At 39.6% G+C, this 19,689-nt stretch overlaps 1 protein-coding gene across 10 annotated transcripts in view; it reads left to right on the top strand.

Moving 5' to 3' along the window:
- Window positions 1–19,689, top strand: part of SDK1 (sidekick cell adhesion molecule 1) — a 378,688-nt gene that overhangs the window by 150,323 nt on the left and 208,676 nt on the right. Inside the window, exon 1 of one of the 10 annotated variants that reach the window (XM_085592161.1) lies at window positions 1–19,689. This exon is cut by the window's left edge and continues 29,190 nt beyond it. The exons of the other annotated variants lie outside the window; for them this stretch is intronic. The gene's annotated coding sequence lies outside the window, so the exon portion shown is untranslated. 10 annotated transcript variants of the gene reach the window in all.

Below are 19,689 nucleotides of genomic sequence, written 5' to 3'. Positions count from 1 at the left end.
CTTACTCAGAAAGGTAAATAAGGAGAAACTGTTTTATCTCCAAAACTTCAAACTGGAAACTTAAGTAGATTGATTTGTTTTTCAAACTTAAAAAATGCATGATTTTACAATCAAGAGAACATTGAGATGAAATGATAATTTTCAAAGCCTTCAATTTCCCACTTCCTCTCCTGCTGTCTGTCACCTCCCTTAGTCCCACACTTTCCTGTCCCTGACTCTGCCCACTCCTGACCTTCAGAGTGCCTTTGGAAGCTGTCCTGAATCCTAAAAAGTTTTGATGATAGTGTGAAGCTGCATGGAAGGGAGAGCCCAGTAATGCATCCAGTGTGAGAAAAGCTCCAACCCTTTTTAGCCATTTGAGTGTTCCCCTGGGAGCTCAGCCTGGAGCTGAGCTGAGGCTCTGTTAGTTCCCTTCTTATGGAGCTGATTATGCCCTTTTCACCTGCTACCCAGGCTTTGACTCTTCTTTCCTCCTTTAGTGGATTTTCTTTTTTTCTCTGTTCTCTGTACAGCCTGAACTAAAGTTGTCTTTCATCAAAAAGGGATGAAAATGTAAGTGTTCGACAAACAGAAATTAGAGCACTCAAAAATGAGACCTTGGCAGCCCAGAAGGGTCAGGAGGGTGAACAGAAGCAGCTGAAATATTCCAGCATTGAGAACTGAAAAGAGTTTGGAACAAAATGATCCAATGACTGCACATATGAAGGAATGTCTGTGGTTTTATCAGTCCTTAAAGTCTGAAGTAAATATAATAATGGGCAAAAATGTCTCAACTTTGTAATTTTACATCCATTGGTAGAGCTTCCTGTGACCACAATGAGCACAAATGTGTTTTCTTGCAACCATTTTTCGTATATCCCCATCTGTGACTAAATTAAGATTTAAAAATCAATTTGCCACACAGATATAATGGTAATTAGTGGTAAAACAGTTCTTCAGACTTTAAAAGAGTTGAAATTTAAGTCTAAAAAGATTACGTAGCATTTGCTGTACTAGAACTTTGAGAAGGAATAAATGGCTGGAAATGAAATTGTTGCTTTGGAACTTGATGATGTGGTAAATCTCAGTATTATACTCATTGATATTGAAGATTCCTTAAACTGAGCAAATTGTAAAGATTTACTTTTCTCCTAGAGGGACTGGATTATGTTTGTCTGCTATTTGGAGCTGGGAAATGCTGAACAGTTTCAGGGATAAGAAAGAGAAGGGATTTTGCAGATGAGTTTGCAAGCTCTTCTGTCTTTCCTGGACTCAGTGGAGCTGCAGGAACACAATTCTTTGCAGTGTTGGGAGCTTTGAGAGAAGCTTAGGATCCAGCCAGCTTTTTGGATCTGCATTACATTTCTTCTGATAGAGGAGACAATGTAGAAGTCTTGTGGTAAAAAGAATTAATTTAATTTGTTTTGGAAGTCTGGCTAAAGAAGCTGAATGTTATTAATAAGACAGTCTTTAGGATTATAATTGAATTTATGGGATAGAACAAAAAGAAAGACTAGGTTTTCCTTGGCTACTCAGAGAAAAATAAAAGGAAAATAATTTTTTTAGACAAATCCACTGTTTTCACTGAGCTAGAACTGGGCCAGTCTCCTGACAGTATTGATCAAATGGCAGATGACTGAATTTGGTTCATTCAAATGGATGCAATATAATCTCTATTTTGGTAATATTGAACAAAGTCTGACACACTGATGGCATCTTTGCTTTATTAAAATTATGAAATTATTGCCAAATAGAAATAGATCAGTTGCTTAGTTCCATTATTTTTCTGCCCACTTTTTTCCTAGATATGGGATTGTTAGAACAGTTTTTTGCTTTCAGCTTTTACACCTACAAATGGATTCTCACACTTTATGAGGTAATTCCATTTATAGGCAAATAAAACTTGACTATCTCTTTAAGATTGGGAGAAACACATTTTTTGTCTTTTTTATAGCATTTTCTGGCATAACAGTATTTTTTCACTATTTATCTATAGAATCATAATCATCAAATGGGAAACCTGAAGTGGAAAACCTTGGAGTAAATCTTCATTACTAATTTTTTGTACGCCAAAGAACAAACACATCAGTTGACAATTAACAGACTGAAACTACAATTCTCAAACAATCCACATGCACAGTTTAAAAACATAACTTTGAGAGAGCTTGTGGGTGTTTGGTACCTTTTAGGCTTGTAATGAAAGATAAAAAGGTCAGAGTTGGTTCATCACAATGGGATGTGGTGACATCACTTTTCTCAGTGCCAGAGGTGACGTTCTGCACTTGAAGAGCAGCACCTTGCACTGCACAAACAAGTGAGGAGAACTTTCCTTGTACAGAAAATCCTGTCAGTGCTTGTGAGATCAGTGTTACCTCCTTGGTATTTCATAGATATTGGAAATATAAAATATGCAAACTCATTTTTCCTCCATCTCAGTTTGAATGCTTGGTGGGTTCATGCTTCACTAATCTGCTCCATCTCAGATGTACACTCCAAATACCATTACCTGCAAACTGCATGTCCTCCCATTCCTTGGATGTTTTATTTTAAAGATTTAAATAGAGAGTTAGCTGGTGCTGTGGGGATGGAGAAAAAGGTTTTTTTTGATATTCAAACGTCTTTTCCCAGTGCAGCTGATGAAAGCTTTTTCAGAATCAGTTCTTTCTGCAAACTGCCTTCCTGTGTGCCTCACTTAATTCAGAGTGAGAAAGGACTAGAAATCTCTGACCCAGGAGTTTGTCAACTATGCTTTCATCTGTTTTTCTTTGCACAAAAATAGCCCAGAAAAAACAGTGATCAGATCTTTGAATCTGAACACTGAATATTGAAAGTTGCCCATCCTGTAGGTGTTGTTTCTTTTTGGCATCATCAGAAACCATTGGAAAGAAAATATTTGTCCATCTTTTCTGTTTTTTGACCCAGTAAAAATGGTTTTTTAAGGTCAATAATTTTGTGAAGAGCTAAAATGAGCCAGGGCAGTGCAGAGAGCAGAGTGGTGTTTCACAGAGATTTTATTTGTGTTGGTAAATGGTGACAAGGCAAATGCAGACAACAAAGAAGTCAAAGGCAGATGCCTTTACCTTGGCTTGTGCCCTGAAAATCAAGGTGTTGGATGGAAAGAGGTGTTGCTTCAGAAGTGGGACTTTGAGGAAGATCTGAAGATGATTCTGTCTTCTCAGACCTTAAACTTTCTGCTGGAGCTTTGCTTTAAAACCTAGTATGTAATTTCACATCTGATTTGTGTCACTTTGCTGGGTTTTTAGTGAATAATGCTGCAATCTTAGCAATGCATTCACCGTATTTTCCTATTCTCTTGTTCTCTTAAATCCTTCACTCAGTCATTACAGTGGGCTGGAATACAGGACCATGGAATTGGGCTGGGAATACAGGACCATGGAATTGGGCTGGGAATACAGGACCATGGAATTGGGCTGGAAAAGACCTTAAAGCTCATCCAGCTGCCACCCTGCCATGCACAGGGACACCTCCCACTTTCCCAGGTTCACTTCCAATGGTCTTCACTCCTGTAAAATACAGCTCAGTTCTGTGAGTGTGCTTTGTTAACTCAAGTCTTCCTGCCATTATTTTAATCCAGTTTGGAATCTCTATACAAGACAGGAGTGGGCAATGGTGGCCACTGGCACCTGCATTCCTCTCCTGTAAAATTATATTGTGCATAATGGAAAAACAGGGATATATTTATTTAATAGGCTTTTCTCTCCTGAAAAAATATGTCTCAATAAGTAAACAAGACTCTTGAGGGCATAGCATCATATCTACAAATATTTATTCAACTTTAAAATTCCTTTTTTCTTCCTAAAGCCTTTTCCAAAACACATTATCATCTTCAGTAGAGTGTTCTGATGAGCTGTCAGTTAAATGCTGGTTTATGACACTTACCTTTCCACCCACTTTTTCTAAATAAATGATGCTACTTTTAGTGATAGTATGAATTAATTCAGAACTGATCACTGAAGGACAAGACCTAGTAAATATTTCCTGTTCCCTGAAAATTTTCATCTGGCCCTTGTCATTTATTCAACTATTGATTCTGTCTTTGCTTTTGTTATCTGTATGTATTATTCACACTGTGCCTAAATCTCTGCCTGTACTTTAAAATTATTCATAATTAAACTCTAGAGAGTTGATGAAACTAAGGATGCCTAAATAGATGTGTTTTTCCCCAGTTAATATTTCCATCCAGATTGACAGTGATAAGATTTCTGCCAGGATGCTGATTACAGGCAGAAACAAGCTCAGAGAAAAAGACCCTTTGGAAGGTACCACAGTGTCAGCTGGGAAGTCAATTTAAGTTACACTTTTTTAAGATTTGAAACTACTGAAGTAAGCATTCTCCAGGGACTGACTGAGCTTGTTCAGAAATCTGCTGGAGTGCTAAACTGTGCTGAGAACACAGAAAACATAAACTGACCTTAAAAATGGCTGGAATATAAACTGGACCCTTTTGTTGTCAATGGGACAGTGGGAACAGGACAGTTGTTGACAAATGATATTTGTGACTGAGAAACATATCTGGGAAAGACTGGGGATATATTCCTGTGCCTGAAATCTCTCCTACCTGCTGGCTTTGCCTATAGGCAGGCAATGCTTTGTCTTTCATCCCCATAGCTTTAATATTTCTTCCAAATCTTGGGCCCCCTGCTAGATGGACCTGTTTAAAAGAGAGCCTTTAGCAGGCAATGCCACCTGTGTGCATCCTGTGCCCTTACCACACCATGAGTTCTCTTTGTCTGGGATTAAAAACTCTACAGAATTTTTTAGTTAATGTCCCAGTCACATTGTTTACTACAAATTGCTTCGTGCCACAGTCCTCAGGCCACAGTTGTGCATGGCACAGGCAGCAAATCACTGATCTTACCATTGCAGTGCTGCTGTGTGTTTGCACTGAGTGCAGCTTTCACCTCTGGTATTGTCAAAGGGACCTGGGGACACGGTGTGAAAATAGAGATGTGATTAATTAAACTGTGAGAGGTGAGGCAATTCTTTCTGATCGTGCATGTCCTTTCCTGCACTCAAATCACGTGCTGTCTAAAACCATTATTAGATGTTCAGTATGAAGATTGGCCATGAAAGCCAGGTGGGACTGGAAATGTGCAGTTTGCCTTCACCCAGGGCTTACTTCAGGATGGCTCTCACATGTCAGAGAGAGACCGAGCTGATGCACATCGCTGCCTGAATCCTCCTCTAGCAGATCCTTGTAATTTTATTAAGCATTTTCCCCCAGCTGTAAATACCATCATTGTCAGAGCAGTTGGAAGCATGAAGAGCAGCAGAGAAAACATCCTATCTTCTGGAGTCTGAACAGAAAAGCTGTTACCTTGAAGCTCTGGAGAATACAGGCTTGTATTGTATAACAGGATTACTCTGCATTAACTGAAGTGGAGACACCACTCGGCAGCAGCACTCTGCAGAACAAATAAAACATCATAAAAATAAACTGCTTAAAGTTCTTGCAAGAGAGAAGCTTTAAGATAAAAAAGAGTTGTAATGTAAAGGAATAATTTACTGGTCGACTGCATCCTTTTCCTTATTGAGACTTGTCAGCAGGTTTAAACAGAAAAGTTACATTGCAGGATAAAATATGACCTTGGCTCAAGGGAGTAAGCACAATATAGTTATAGCAGGATACAGTCTTGTCTCACAAAGCTTAGTGTCAAAAAAAAAATTAACAATCTATGTTGATTACAGCAATGCTGCACTTGTCCCTTCTAGCTGCATACTTCTGTGTTGTCATCTTGCACATATAATTTGTTCCTAGACAAACCATTCCTTCCTCACAAGCAGCTTTCAGTTTCCTGAAAGTTTACAACAAAAATGTTTTCTTGCATGAATGAGTACAGATTTCTCATGTGGGATTCCAGCTGCTTTGAAAATAGATTTCCTTGTGCTGGTAGCTCTTGTACCACTGACGGTTGTGCTGCCATGGGGGCTTATTCTGCTCTTTACCTCTTCTTTTTTTAATGCAGTACAAACCTAGAGCATACAGAGATTATCTTCCTGCAACAGGAATGGCTGTGGTGGTGACTCAGTCATTCTTCTGGCACAGTTGATAAGAAACCCCAGTGATGTTAAGGTGACTGTGGTGAGGAAAGAAGAGACCAAACACAGTCCTTAGAGTTTTGTTAACTGATCTAGCCAAAACACCACAGGACATGACTATAAGGAGCATGGGAAACATAAATGAAAATAATTAACTTTAAGAAAATGAATTTGAGTACACATAGTAATGGGGTTTCAAGGAGTAGTGCCAGTGTGAGGGAGGGCAGGAATCAGGGCTTTTAAAGCAGCAGTTCCATGCTCAGGACTGGGATGTGAGGAATGAGGCTCAGTGGTTGTGCTGAGATCATGCACAGTGCAGACAGTGATGCTGCACAGGTGGAACCTAGCAGAGTTCAGGTATCAGAGTCTTTATTGCTAGCAAGGATGAAAAAGAGGCAGGAAAACAGCTCAGCTTAATGTTCAGTTTATTTTTTGAATTTTGGTCTTTATGATCATAAGTCATATCTCTTTTCCATTCCAGACAACAATTGTCATCAGCGTGGGGTTGACAGATTTATGTTTGGTTTGCAAGGTTGACAGATTGATTTGCTGTATCTTGTAGCATCCTTTTCTAGATTAGAATAGCATTTTATATAAAAATAATGAGTTTATAATTATATAACATAAACAGAATAAGGATGAAGGGTCCATTGGGTTTCATTACTTCAAAGTGCTGCAATGCTTGCACATTACAGACAAAATTTTACCACTAAAAACAATTCACATGAGACATTAGCAGGCAGGAATACAAAGTAGCTAAATGCTCTTAGACTAAGGTATCTGTTTGTTTTGGAGGCTTAAACTTCCTTGACACTGAAGAGAATTTGGCATCCCTTCTGAAGAGGTGCTTTTAGTACATGACACTTTAATAGAATACCTCAGTGAGTTATTAAATTAACAAAGACAACACTAAATTATTGATGTTCTTTCCCTCCTCCCTTTCTTTGCTGTCCTTCTGCCTGAACTTACCCGGTATATTCAATTTTAGGAAATAAACATCCAATCTGTCTTGCAGAGCAGTTCAACGCCCATCGGTGAAATGGATTTTGGATAGAAAAAGTGCAGATGCTGAGATTGCCAACTTGTCCATCTTAGGCTGGAGCTGTGTAAAAAGAACCTGTGATAAATCCCTGCTCTGGTGTGGGTGGGTGCTGGAGCCTGATCTGCTGTCTGGGCTGTTGTGTCTAGGTAGGGTCACAAATGATCCAGGGGCAAAAAGTGGGGATAACATCAACTCCTTTTGTAAGTGGTGTGCAGTGATTGATAACACCAATCCAGTATATTAAATGTTTTTTAATCCAGTGCAGTAACCTCTAGAAACTGTTATTGTTATTTATATTCTAGAATTATATTATACAGTACTAGAAAATTTGAAAACACCTCAATAGATCTCTCAGATTTATAATCCACGGTCACTTCTTAGTAGCATTCCTCCACTATTATAAAGTAATTCTGTGCAAGAGCTAAGCCATGTGGTGGAATCAAGTGAATCCTTGATGTCTGTGAACTCAGCAAGAGCTTTTAGTATATGCCAGAAGGTGAACAGTCTTAACACTTGTGGGAGGTGATGTGTAAAAATAAATAAAAGCACATTTTTTTCCATATGAAGCTGCCTTACTGTAGTAGCTTTCAAAGTGAGCTGCTTTTCCATGCTGCTCATGCTATTTTCCCAAACATGTTCTCAAACTGGGTGACTTTATCTCACATCAAAATACCACATTCCAGTGGTATAACTCATCAGTGAGAGCTGTTTTTGCAGGTTATGTACAAAAGGGGCTTTTTAAGTAGACAGAGCTGGTGTCAAAAGTCATCTCACATTGGTCTGATGTGTAGAGAAAAAATTGTTTTGCCTTAAACATCTGGAAGTTTTCCCTCTTTTATGTTTTTTGTTGTTATTTGGGGGTTTGGGGTTTTTTTTTAACCTCCCTATTTGTGGATTTGTTCTACTAGTTGGAATTGGAAATTGTGCAGTGACCATTAGAACTTCTGATACTCTTCCTCAAGGCATCTCAGCCTTCACTCATACAGGATTGCTTATTTAAGCATCACATTTTTTTATTTTAAAGAACTTAGATCTTGAGAAGCTGGTCTAGTTTCTGAAATGGAATTTTGATTAAATGGCCGTATAACTTATTGAAGATTATGATATGGAACTGTCAGAGGTGATTTAACAGAAAGCAGAGGTTCCCCATTTGAGGTTCCCCAGGATCTGGGTGAGAGTTCTGGGAGACCAGCCACTGCAGTCTTGTGTCTGAGTATTCTGGGTCTGTAGAGTGTGGGGATGTGTTTAAGAAGAAAAATCAATGGTTTTTTGAGTGAAATTTAAAAATGAGAAGGGTATCATCTCTGAGTCTAAGATGTGCTTGAAATATCTGAAGATTGTACAGCTGATTTGTTCATTCACAGTGCACAGAACTGTACCTTTGATAAGCAGACACTTTGAAACCAAAAGGTCTGAAACCTTTGAATATTCCTTCCTAGGCTGGACAAGGTTTTTGATTTTAATAGAGCTGCAGTAAGGATGCAGAACATAACCCCTTACTCCTCATGTGTGATACAATCCTTTCTGATCATGTTTGTTTAATATTCTGATCGTGCACAGTGTTAAATGGTCCTGACTTTGTTTAAAGTCAGGAACTGTAGCATCTGTCTTTAATTACCTGACAGCATTTTCAGAATTCTTGTCAAATTCTGCCTTAAAGGAATGACAGCTTCCAAGCAGGTTTGGACTCCTTTTATCTCCTTCACCACTTATTGTCTGTATCCTCTTCTTGCACCTTGACTTGGGAGATGTCATTTGAGGCACAAACAGCAGCTGCCAGGGCTGGGTGTCCTGCACATCTCCAGGGTGGGAATGGCTGTGCTGAACAGGAGGTGCCTGTGGAGAAATTCTCATTCTGAAGCCAAAGGATGATCAAGGAACCCTGGCAGCAATTTAGGGAATTCATGTGCTGTGCCTCGGGCAAACACTGATTAATGAAATGGCCCCGGCCCTGAATCTGCTGAGGGAGGCTGTTTGTGGCAGATACATTGTGTATTTGGGCATTAATTGTGTGCAATAACCAGAAAGTTCCTGATACTTCTGTAATTATATCTATGTATTATATTATAAGTGCCAGGAAAGCTAGAACTTGTTAAATTCTTTCCATATGGAACAGGGTGGGACATGGAGGAAATGATGCCTCTATCCTTAATATCCCAGCCCTGCCCTCTACAGTAAATACACCACATAAATCCTATGTATATATAAATATATATATAAAATATCACATGTAATACACTATTACAGTATATTTATCTGTATTCCCAGGGTAAGGTGAGTCTGACCAGTTAACTCTGGAGTCAAGCTGCAATATCTGCTTTTCAGAATCCAGATGGGCTTTTGGGGCTTCCTGGCAAAATTGCTGTGCCACAGTTGCTTTCCAAACAACTGTAATAGAAAGAAAATAAATGCTAGAAGAGCACAGGATGCTTGACTTATTGCAATTCATTGCTTGTGTCCCTTTAAAAGCAAAAGCTAAATACTTAGCAACTGAAGGAACTGTGATACAGGATTTATTCTGACTAACTCTGCATCTCTAAGAAGTAGTTCCTAAATTTGTAGCAGTCTGAGCAGTTCGAGGCAGAGTGAGCTGATTCAGCAACCAGCTTAATCCTGCATTTAAACTGAAGAGGGAATTTACTCGCAGTTATTGGTGAAATTAGGAGGAGCTGTACACTGCACACTTTCTGAAGTGCCTAATTAAAAAGGGGGAAAGGGACATGTCTTGATTTTGTGACAGCAATAATATTTTAGCTTGTCTGTAAGCCCAGCTCTGTGTTTGCCTTTCATCTGCATGCTCGGATCAATATCTGTGAGCCAGAGCAGTTGCTCGAGTCTCTGCAGAAATCCCCTCACGTGCCTGATATTTCTGCTCCCAGCCTGGAAATTGAATTCTTCACAGCACCTTTAAAAACTGTATTTCAGTGGCTGCATGTGGGCATGGGTGGGCTTTGCCTCCATCCTTACAGATCTGGGACTTTGCCTTTGTGGGGCACCTTCCACAGGATTTCTGATTTGTAGTTCCTTGATTTTAAAATTCTGTTTAAATCCTCATTAGTTAATTCTCCATTCCAATATTCCATTTTTCTTTATTTTTTTGTCAAGTAGTTAGATTAATTTATACAATCATCTATAGACTGCATACATATCCATATTGCTGTTAGCTTACATGACTAAAAGGTGGCAAAAAAAAGCCCAAAACATCACTGTGATTTTGGGAGTAATCATGACTTTGTCAGATGCTAAATTAAGATTCATAATTCAGGAAGCAAACACTTTTCCTTTAAAGAAAAAAAAAAAAAAGAATAAACTTCTCCCCACCACCTCTACTATGGTTCCAAAATATGTTTTCTATATTTTTTTTATATCACACTTAGGTAAGTTTTCCCTGTAATATTTTATAGATTAAATCCTTTCCCATGTAGAATTCCCAATAATGGCCCCTTTATGCATTGGTGAAGGAATGGTTCCAGGAGACATGCTAGAGTGCTTTGACTTTAACTGAAATCAGTATTTTTAATTAGGAGTTGTAGGGACTTTTTTGAGAAAAAGTTTGTGAAAGTGTAATTTTGTCTAGATGGGGCCTTGCTTCCATGAAGTAGAATAACTTGGGCAGTATTGCACATTATCAGCTGTGGATGGAGCTGCTAATTTAACTGGATATTTCTAATAACTCCACTCTATTGTAGTATTTATTTAGGTTAGGATGTACTGCAAAACACTACTGAGAACGGCACCAGATCTAAATTTAAACTTATCCATTGCAACCTGTTTTCCCTCTGCCTTATTTATGTATGTGACTTAAAAATATCTCCCCATTTGCCCGTGCTAACTCTGCATTTTTTAAATTCCAAGTCAAACCAGCCCATGGGGGTTTATAGTCATAATGCTTTGTTTGAATGTTGGTCCTAAAAATAAATTTAAAAGGGGAACAATAAGACAGGCACTGACTGTATTAAACTGAGTAATTTTAAAGAATGAATGCATAAGAAAGCTACTTATTCAAGGCCTTCCAGAAAATGAACTATTCAAATTTATTTCCCACGGTAAGGATCTTTGAGCAGTATCTTAGCAGCTCAATTGCAAACACCAGAAAGGGAATTGGAATCCTTCCACTTAGGAAAACTAAGGATGGTCTCATCACACAAGATACTTTCTGTCGGATGCAATGTTTACCATCCATAATTTGAATTTTTCTAATCTATGAACTATTTCATTGAAATTTAAAAAAAAAAAACAACAAAACAATACTTGAGCAAATCCTTCATTTGGGAAAGCTGCAGAAGGACAAAGCGAGCAGCCTCTGCTATGGCCATGCCCCAGTGCTGCTCAGTAAAAGCAAACTGCCATGAGAGAGGAAACCCAGAGCTCCCACAGCCCAGCTCCAGCATCAGCAGGATCTAAAGCTCTGGCAGTTTTACATGTTTCAAACTGAGTTATCCTGGGGTGCACTCTCATTCCGGGAGTTGGAACTCCTTAATTGATTCATCGTCTCCATAACGAGAGCAGCTAATGAAGATTTCCTTATCTCCTGGAGCCAGGTCTCTTGAGAAACAAGGATCCCAATTTGGTCTGTCCTGATCCTTTGAAGTTCTGAGTGGTGCTGGTGCTGCAGAGTGACAAACAGGAGACTTGAGGTGACTACAGGGATATTTGAGGTGACTACAGATCTTTTCCATTAGACTTGGAGGCATGAAAGAGGCTGGGATGAAGCAACAAGTTGGAGCTGTTAGTTTAAAAATTGAGAGGGAAGGAGGCAAATCAAATTTATGGCTTGGTTGAAAAAAAAGTTTTTCTGTATTTTTAATCAAATGGATTTCATATCAGTACACTGCATAATCTAAGAATTAGTTCTCCCTTTTTACATCTACTTCCTGGAAACCCCTGATAACAGAGATATTTTTAGAGCATTACCTTCTTGAATTAGCAGATTTTTTAGGGTTCTGAAATTACATTTTGCAATTTGCTCAGGTATGAGAAAGATTTTACAGAAACAAACAGTGAAGATAAATCATTGGAAGTGAAATATTCTACAGTGTCCTAATGTAGGAAAGATAATGATGCCATTATTTTGTCAAAGGTGTGATTAGAAAAATCCCTTTTCCATTCTATTTCCTTTTTCATTTGCAAATATACTTACAAGGCTAGGGTGTATGTGCTCATAAATGCACAAATATCCAGTACAATTTTTGGTCTTCTTAAGGTAATTCTTAAATCCATTAAACTTTTATGACTGGTACACACACTGTGCCAGGTAATACATATTTATGAACAGTATATACAGCACCAACTAATATGCAAAATATTCCACAATTATGTACAAGCCTTTAAATATCAAGTGGTAGAAGGCCATGGAACAGGCCAACCTTGGATACTACAAATACTACTGCTGGAAAATGTTAAAACATTCATTGCTTTGCAAAAACAAAACAAAAATGCCACTTTTGTGACCCCAGACACCAGACCTGGCTGGGAAATCGAGAGACTTTGCAAATAAGATTGTGTTCAACATCCTTTTCTTAACACAAAATAATTCCTATTCCTGGCCCCAGAGCACAGGGAACTTGCTTGAAGAAATGCTACAAACAACTAGGCTTGTGTAAATGCTCTCTTTAGTTAGTACCTGAGTGTGGAATTTGCATCAATATTCAGTGTGTGACATGCCAAGCTGCTCTGGGGAGCTGTGTTGCTTCTCTGCTGCTGTTCCTTTCTGCCCAGAACTACATCTGTCAATGTTTTAATGGTTTCTATGACTCTAAAGGAGGACATCAGCTGGCTTTTTGTAGTTAGAGAACAAGAAATTGATGGTCAAGAGACCCCAGGCAATGCTAAGGAACACATTCCTACCTGGATTCTGTTGTGTTGTACCGTAACAAATGAAAACAAGCAGAAGTTCTCTTCATATCTCTCCAGCTTCACCTCTGTCTCTCCATTCCTCATTCTGTAGAGCAGGGAAAGATAAGGTCTGGCTTCTACACATGGGGCTTGGTGTGTTCTGATCTGCTGGGTCTCCCAAAACATGCAGAAACCTCTTCTCCTCCTCTTCTCCTCTCCTCCTCTACTTTCTCCTTTTCTCCATTCCCTCTGTCCCGATCCAGAGTCTTACAAAGCACGGGATGAGGAAATCTCCTATTTTTATCAGCTGCTCTAGCAAGTGTCGAAATTATTTCCTTCCAGAGCCTGAGATTTACCTTGGGACTTGTGTTGGATGGCTGGAGTCCTCCAGATGGAGAACTGGGAGCAGCTGCAGCACAGAGCAAGCAGCAAATGCTCAGGGCTGGATTGCCATGGAGGCTTGGGAAGCATTATCAAACATCATCGCCCTTGAGGTCCCCTTCCAACCTGGGAGCCCGTGGTTCTGTGATTTAGCTTCAGTTTTAAAAAGTGAGGCATGCATTGAGGGGCTTAATTTAGTTCACATTAATTTTCTTTTTAACTCAATATCCTTTCAAGGCCACAAACCATATCCTGGGGATCAGAAGTGCTCCCTGGCTAGCTGGAATGATAGAGCAGGCGGTGTTGCTGAGGTAATAAATTGGAAATAAGTAATAATAAAAAACATGAGAACATCGTGGTGCTTTTGAAAACAAGCAATATTTCATCTTTATTACATATATAACCATCCCTCGTACTTGATGTCATAGCTTAAATATTTCTTAATCAATTGGACAGGTGATCTTTATCTAGGTTACCTGGAGAAGCCACAGAATGATTTTGGAATGGTTGGCAGTTATCCTGGAGAATGAATGCAGGATGTGAGCCTGGGATGCAAAACACCAAGAAATGTCATGTCTGTTTTTAGGAAGGGGAAAAGAGAAATATGGAAATTAAATGTCAGTCAGCTCACCTCTCATTCCTGGAAAAATGCTGTCCTAAGCAACCAAAAGAACTAACTGTAATCTTCTAAAAAAAAAAAAGTCATTTAACAACAAATATATATTTATATGTGTCAGAAATGGGTTGTGCTGGACCCCCCTGTGGTTGGTAGATACAAGTGGAGCAGCAGATGTTAATTTTAACATCCTAATTTCAGCAGGGCTTTCAATACTGCTTTGTGGGTTGTAAGAAGGTCTGGTCTGCCAGCAAAGGGATGGCAAATGGGGAAATTGGACTTTGAGAAGAGTTAGCAGCAGTTCCGTGCTGGGTGATTTGCAAGTTTCCCATCCTGGTAGGATGAGCCAACCAGCACTTCTGGAAGCTGTTTCTTCTGCTTTCATTTGCAGTGATTAAAAGGTGGCTGTTTGGAAAAAAGTAGCAAAGCCACTGGCAATCTTACAGCAGCCCAGAATGCTGATTTCCCCCAAAAATCAGTAATTTTTTTTAAAAGTCCATCTTTTCCAGTATAAAAACCCAGACCCATCAAGGTGTGCTCTCCATTCAGGTAAGGGTGGAACATGCAAAAATGCCATAAATCCTTTTGCCAGTATTTACTGTACTAAAGCCTCAATGCATGCAAAAAAAATCTGGTAATTTTTCTTTACTTATATCCTTATAAAATACTGGAAATTGTATGTCTGGCCCTGTTACACTGTATTACATAGTAAAACCTGAATCCTTTTCATGGTTCCTGGGTGCATGGTTTATAGAGAGGCAGCTCAGTAGAAACTCCTGAGCTTTCTGCTCTGTTGGCACTTGTTGAATCTTCCTTCCTGCTGCTCCTGAGTGCAGAAATACATTTTTGGCTTGTTACTGTGAAGAATGTTTGCATGTATCCAAAGTTTTTCAGTCTCCTTAGAGACCTGCTGCTACTTTTGATGGAAGTTCTTAGAGATGATGAGACAGAGCAGCTGCAGTTGACCACTCACAGGTTATATTTTGTTTTCTTGAGGTCAAGATAGTGGAGTCTTGTTCCAAAAACTACTAAAAATTGGCATGCAGTGACTGTAAACACACAGGTTCCAAAGCTTTGAGATTTAAATTTGCAGAAGACTCACAGAATGTTGTCCATCTCTTTCAACAGCAGACCCTTAGGAAAAAAAATTATGTGTAATTTTTTCTTAATACATGAAAAATATCTGTATTTTAAGGATGTGAAAGGGCTTTGAGTAAGCATATAATCATTAAATATTCACAGTGTACAAGGTTTAATGTGCACAACATTGAATACACCAAAGAATAATGCCATAATTATAGCTCCTGTAATAATTATGTTTTATTGTGGCTTCCTTACTTTTTATCCCACAGTTGGCATAAGCTTTTAAGCAGATGCCTTGGGTTTGCCCTTTGCAGCTTATAGGCAGATCACTGCTGTGTTGATTCTGCAGTCAGTCAGCTATTCAGCAATTTCATTTTTCTTTTACTGTTTTGGCAGAGATGAAAAGCAAAGTTTTTAACCTTCCCCTTTCCTGCTATTTCTTTGACTGTTGGAAGCCAACTTTAAAGCTTAAAGAGGAGCACAGGCGTATCCTCACAGCAACACATTATTTTTCTCCCTGGAGTTCTTGAAGCAACTGACTGAAGAATGAAATGCAGGCAGTGTGAAGACACAAATGGAGGACTAGAGTGAAATGTAATTTGAGCGGTGTCTTTTTTAATTAACAATGGCTTAGACTCTGCAACACAGGTCTTCCAACAGAAACTTGCCTGTAGATAGAGAATATGTTACAGATTTCTTATTATAGATAGACTGTCTTTAGATATGTCCTGTAGAATATAGAGTATCTGTAGATATATTCTATAACTATAATCTGTAGCATATTACAGTCTCTCTCTATATTTCTGTATATCACTTCTATAGACATGGAATATATAGAGGTATTCCAGTATATGCATACAGAATTTATACCCTGGAATCAGAAGTTTGAACCTGTAGCCAGGCACAAAAAAAGCCATGTAAATGTGGATTTTGGTTCTGGATCTTCAATCCTGACCCTGACAAAGGTAGAGAAATTAAGCAGAAAACCCACAGCAATGCAGCTTGGAAATGCAGAGTTTTGAGGTTCCTCATCCATCTTCACAGGTTCACCTAACATCATCCTTTACATTCTGGTGCTGGCTCAGAAGTGGCTGCTCTGGCAGTTTGTCCCAGGGCTGGGATGTGGACAGCCAGAGCTGTGCATGCACAGAGACACTGCTGTGAAAAGGTGATGGCTGGAAGAACAGCGTTTCAGGAGGCTCAGTAACTCTAATAAACCTCCAGCTGCTTTCTTTGGGGAGAGGAGAATTGTGTTATCTAGGCAAATGCTTTCTATTAACGTTGTTCTTGTCATAGAGATTACCAAGAATTAGTATTTTGATAAATCCTTGAGGCATCAGAGATGCAGCTTCTGAGTGACAACAGAAACGTAGGAAGAACGTTTCCTTACAAAAGTGTTGGTTTGTGGTGAAGAGTTTTTCCCTTTTTGTCTCTGGTGCTGTTGGAGTGAGGAGATGCTTTAAAGTGAGACAGCCCCTCTGCTGCCCTAGGAGGGAAAGCAGTGCAGTGGTGTTGGTGCTGCCTCTGCTCTTGAGAGGTGATTCATGTTCTCAACTATTCCTTTTCAGCTGCCACTCTGCATTGAAGAGTAAAGAAAGAGGGAGGAAAAGGAACACATTCCATTTGTGACCTTCTGGGTGAAGTCATCTAAACTGAGCAGGCTGGAATTATCTGTAGAGCAATATTGTTAGGTCTTAAAGCTCAATTCTGGCATGATAACAAACCCTAGCCTCGTGTAGACACTACTGACTCACTTGTGGCACCAGGGAACAGAATTTAAAGTCTCGACATCAAAAACCTTGGCTGTTGAATGAGCTGAAGGAGGAACTTCAGTGCTTGAGTTGACAGAGGGATCAGTCAAGAGGCAGCTCTGACACCTCTCCCGAGATGTGTCTGTGTGTTTTTGTGGGATGTGTGCCCTCTCTCCTGCTCATTCTCATACACAAGCACTCAATTAGACATGAGCCATGCCATGGCTCCCTTTTTCCCTGCAGTCTCTGACTTTGCAGAGCGTGTGGAGCTGAAGTGTAGGCTTGTATGCATTGAGGAACTGTGAGCCTGCATGTCTGTGGAATGCAATCCTGAATTTGAGTACCCAGGTGCAATCCCTGGGTACCTGTTTGACTTCTTTTCTGGGTTGAATATTAACCACTTGAGCAATGTGCTTTTACTAACTTGAAACAAGGAAACTCTGTGAACGTGTTTGTGCCCTTTGCATGAAAGGGCAATGAGACTTAAGTACCTCAAACCTGCACGTGGCTTTCTGTTTCATTATTATTAATTTAGCAGGACTTGTTGCATATGGTTATTTTTCTGATTGTTCTGCATGATTGAGTAAGGGCTGCAGCATAACCAAATATGTATTTTTTCTCTGAATTACTGGGTGAAGAATGTATGGGAGAAAACAGGGCATTTATATCCCTATCCTGCATGAGTTGTTACTTATCTCCTGTTTGTTAACTGTGCTTTCAAAACTTCACTCTGAGGCTTGTGTTTTGTTATTATTGGCCTCATGAATCTGGCTCTTACAAAACACTTATTTTTCATCTTAGGAGATAAGAGGTTAATTTTCCTATTTCCTTTAGCAAGGTAGCCTGCAGGGTTTATTTGAGCATTGTTTCTATTTTCCATCTTTCAAGTTCAGTAACAACAGGATTAAAAACTTGGAAGTTAAAAACATAGACGTCTGTCTAATTAAAGGAATTGACTGTTGAGTCTGTATTTTTCTTTCTCATTAGCATTCTGTTCATTCTGTTTTCTTTCCCTATCTCCCTGTTCCCTACACACTCAGCTTGTAATAAAAGTTGGTTCTTGAATGTAAAGAGCGTGTTAATGCACCTGGGAAAAACATGTACAGGAAGGAATTGGATTTGTTTCTATCTAACCTGGGTAAGATAGAATGGAATGTTCCAGTGTTTATCTTTACAGTAATAATCAAAGGCTCCTTGCAATGCTCATAAGGATTATTTAAGAAGAAAATTAAGTAAATGTATTTATTTGTTTGTTTCCAACAGAAAAACAATCTCCTATTTTAAGTTTATACCCCTGCAGCCAAGTGATAAGCGCATTTTAATGTTTTCCTGCATCTATCTTTCCATTTTTATGTGTGCAGGATTAGGGGAGAGCTGCCGCTGCCGCTGCGTAAATATGGGCAAGCAGAGATCCTCATTACAGGGCAAAGTGGATAAAAAGAGTCAGTAACTGAAGGTGATGGAACTGTTGTGTCTACTGGCCATTAACTGGGTAATAGAAGCTCTCCTCCAGATGAGGGGAATCACAGGGAGCAGCATTTTGCTGCGTTGCAGGAGCAAATCCCTAAAACCTCTGCAGCAGGAATGTCTGCAAGTACAGAGATAAATACAGGGAGACAGATTGCAGCAGAGACTTTGGGGGCATCAGAGGTTTTCTGTTCTGGTCCAGCTCTTAAGTGGAATTACTTGCACCAGCAGGGTGTGGAGCACTCTGTTCCCAGCCCTGGGCTGGCATCACATGTGCCTCTTCCTCGGGATTTGTGAGTTGTTCTGCCACGGAACTCAGCCGAGTGTTTCTTCAGTCCTGAGAATAAAATTACTCTGCAAAGCCTCTCGTAGCTATAAAATCAAAGAAACCATGCTGTGTCTCCTGACTCTTCAGGGTTTCCCTGGCCTGCTCGATGGGCACAATGTTTATGGATCATGCAGCAGATGCAAACAAGGCAGGGTTGTCCTTCATTAGAGGGAAAGTGTGGTGCTTAAAGCTTCAGTACTGGGAGGGAGTTGAAGTTCTTCACTTTTTATTTTACCTCTGGGACTATTTCTAAAGTAGAAGTTGCTGTCATTCCACTGGAGGACTGGCCAGATTTACTGCAGAAGCTTTGGCCTTCTGACTTCCTTAAGCTTTACAGCCAGAAGTCCTGAATGTATTTCATTGCTCTAGGGCAAGGAAATTTGTGTCATTAGACTCAGAAGTCAAATATGCAGTAAGTCATACAAAAACACCTGTGTCTTGATTTCAAGTAATTTAAAAATCAGTGGCGTTGAAAGAGTACCTGTGTGCCCAGATTTGGCAACAGCACCTGTGCTGAAAACATAAAAATCTGTATGGTCCTTTAATTGTGTGCAATTTACATTTGAGATGGTCGCTGAAGTGTTTGTGATGAGTTGGAGACAAGGGCTACAACAGGGTTTCAAGCAGGACATGCAAAAGGATCCCAAAAAAGAGCTTTACTTTGGAATGTCTAAAGCCTCTATTCTGGGATGTCGCCACAGGCCCCCAGCTGGGTAATAATTAGCATTGACTCCATGCTTCTCAAAGGCTGATCAATCACTTTATTATACTGTACTTACTAACAAACCCATTGCCCTCACACACAGCCATGAAACAGGTGGACCCAATTAGTCCTTCAATTCAAACCATCAACCACTGGCCAATCAAGAAACCTCCCTTTGGTAAGCAAATCTCCACAACACATTCCACATGTCCACAGGTGCAGCAAGTGAAGATAGGAGTTGTTTCTCATTCTTTTCTCTGATCTTCTCACTGCCTTTCCCAGGACAATGCCTGAGAAAGCTGTGCATTGCTTTCTGTGGCCAGAGAGCTGCTGCCACGCTGGGACACTTTCTTTTCAAAGATTCTGATGTTTAGACTGAGGTTTCACAGATCTTACTGTAGGGTATGCTGCTCTGCCTGGAACTGGGATCATCGAATGCTTAAG

Source organism: Lonchura striata, chromosome 14, assembly GCF_050655825.1.
Source record: "Lonchura striata isolate lonStrDom1 chromosome 14, ASM5065582v1, whole genome shotgun sequence".
Classification (NCBI taxonomy): Eukaryota; Metazoa; Chordata; class Aves; order Passeriformes; family Estrildidae; genus Lonchura; species Lonchura striata.
The sequence above is the reverse complement of the archived record's forward strand: the minus strand, read 5'-3'. Positions and strand labels throughout refer to the sequence as shown.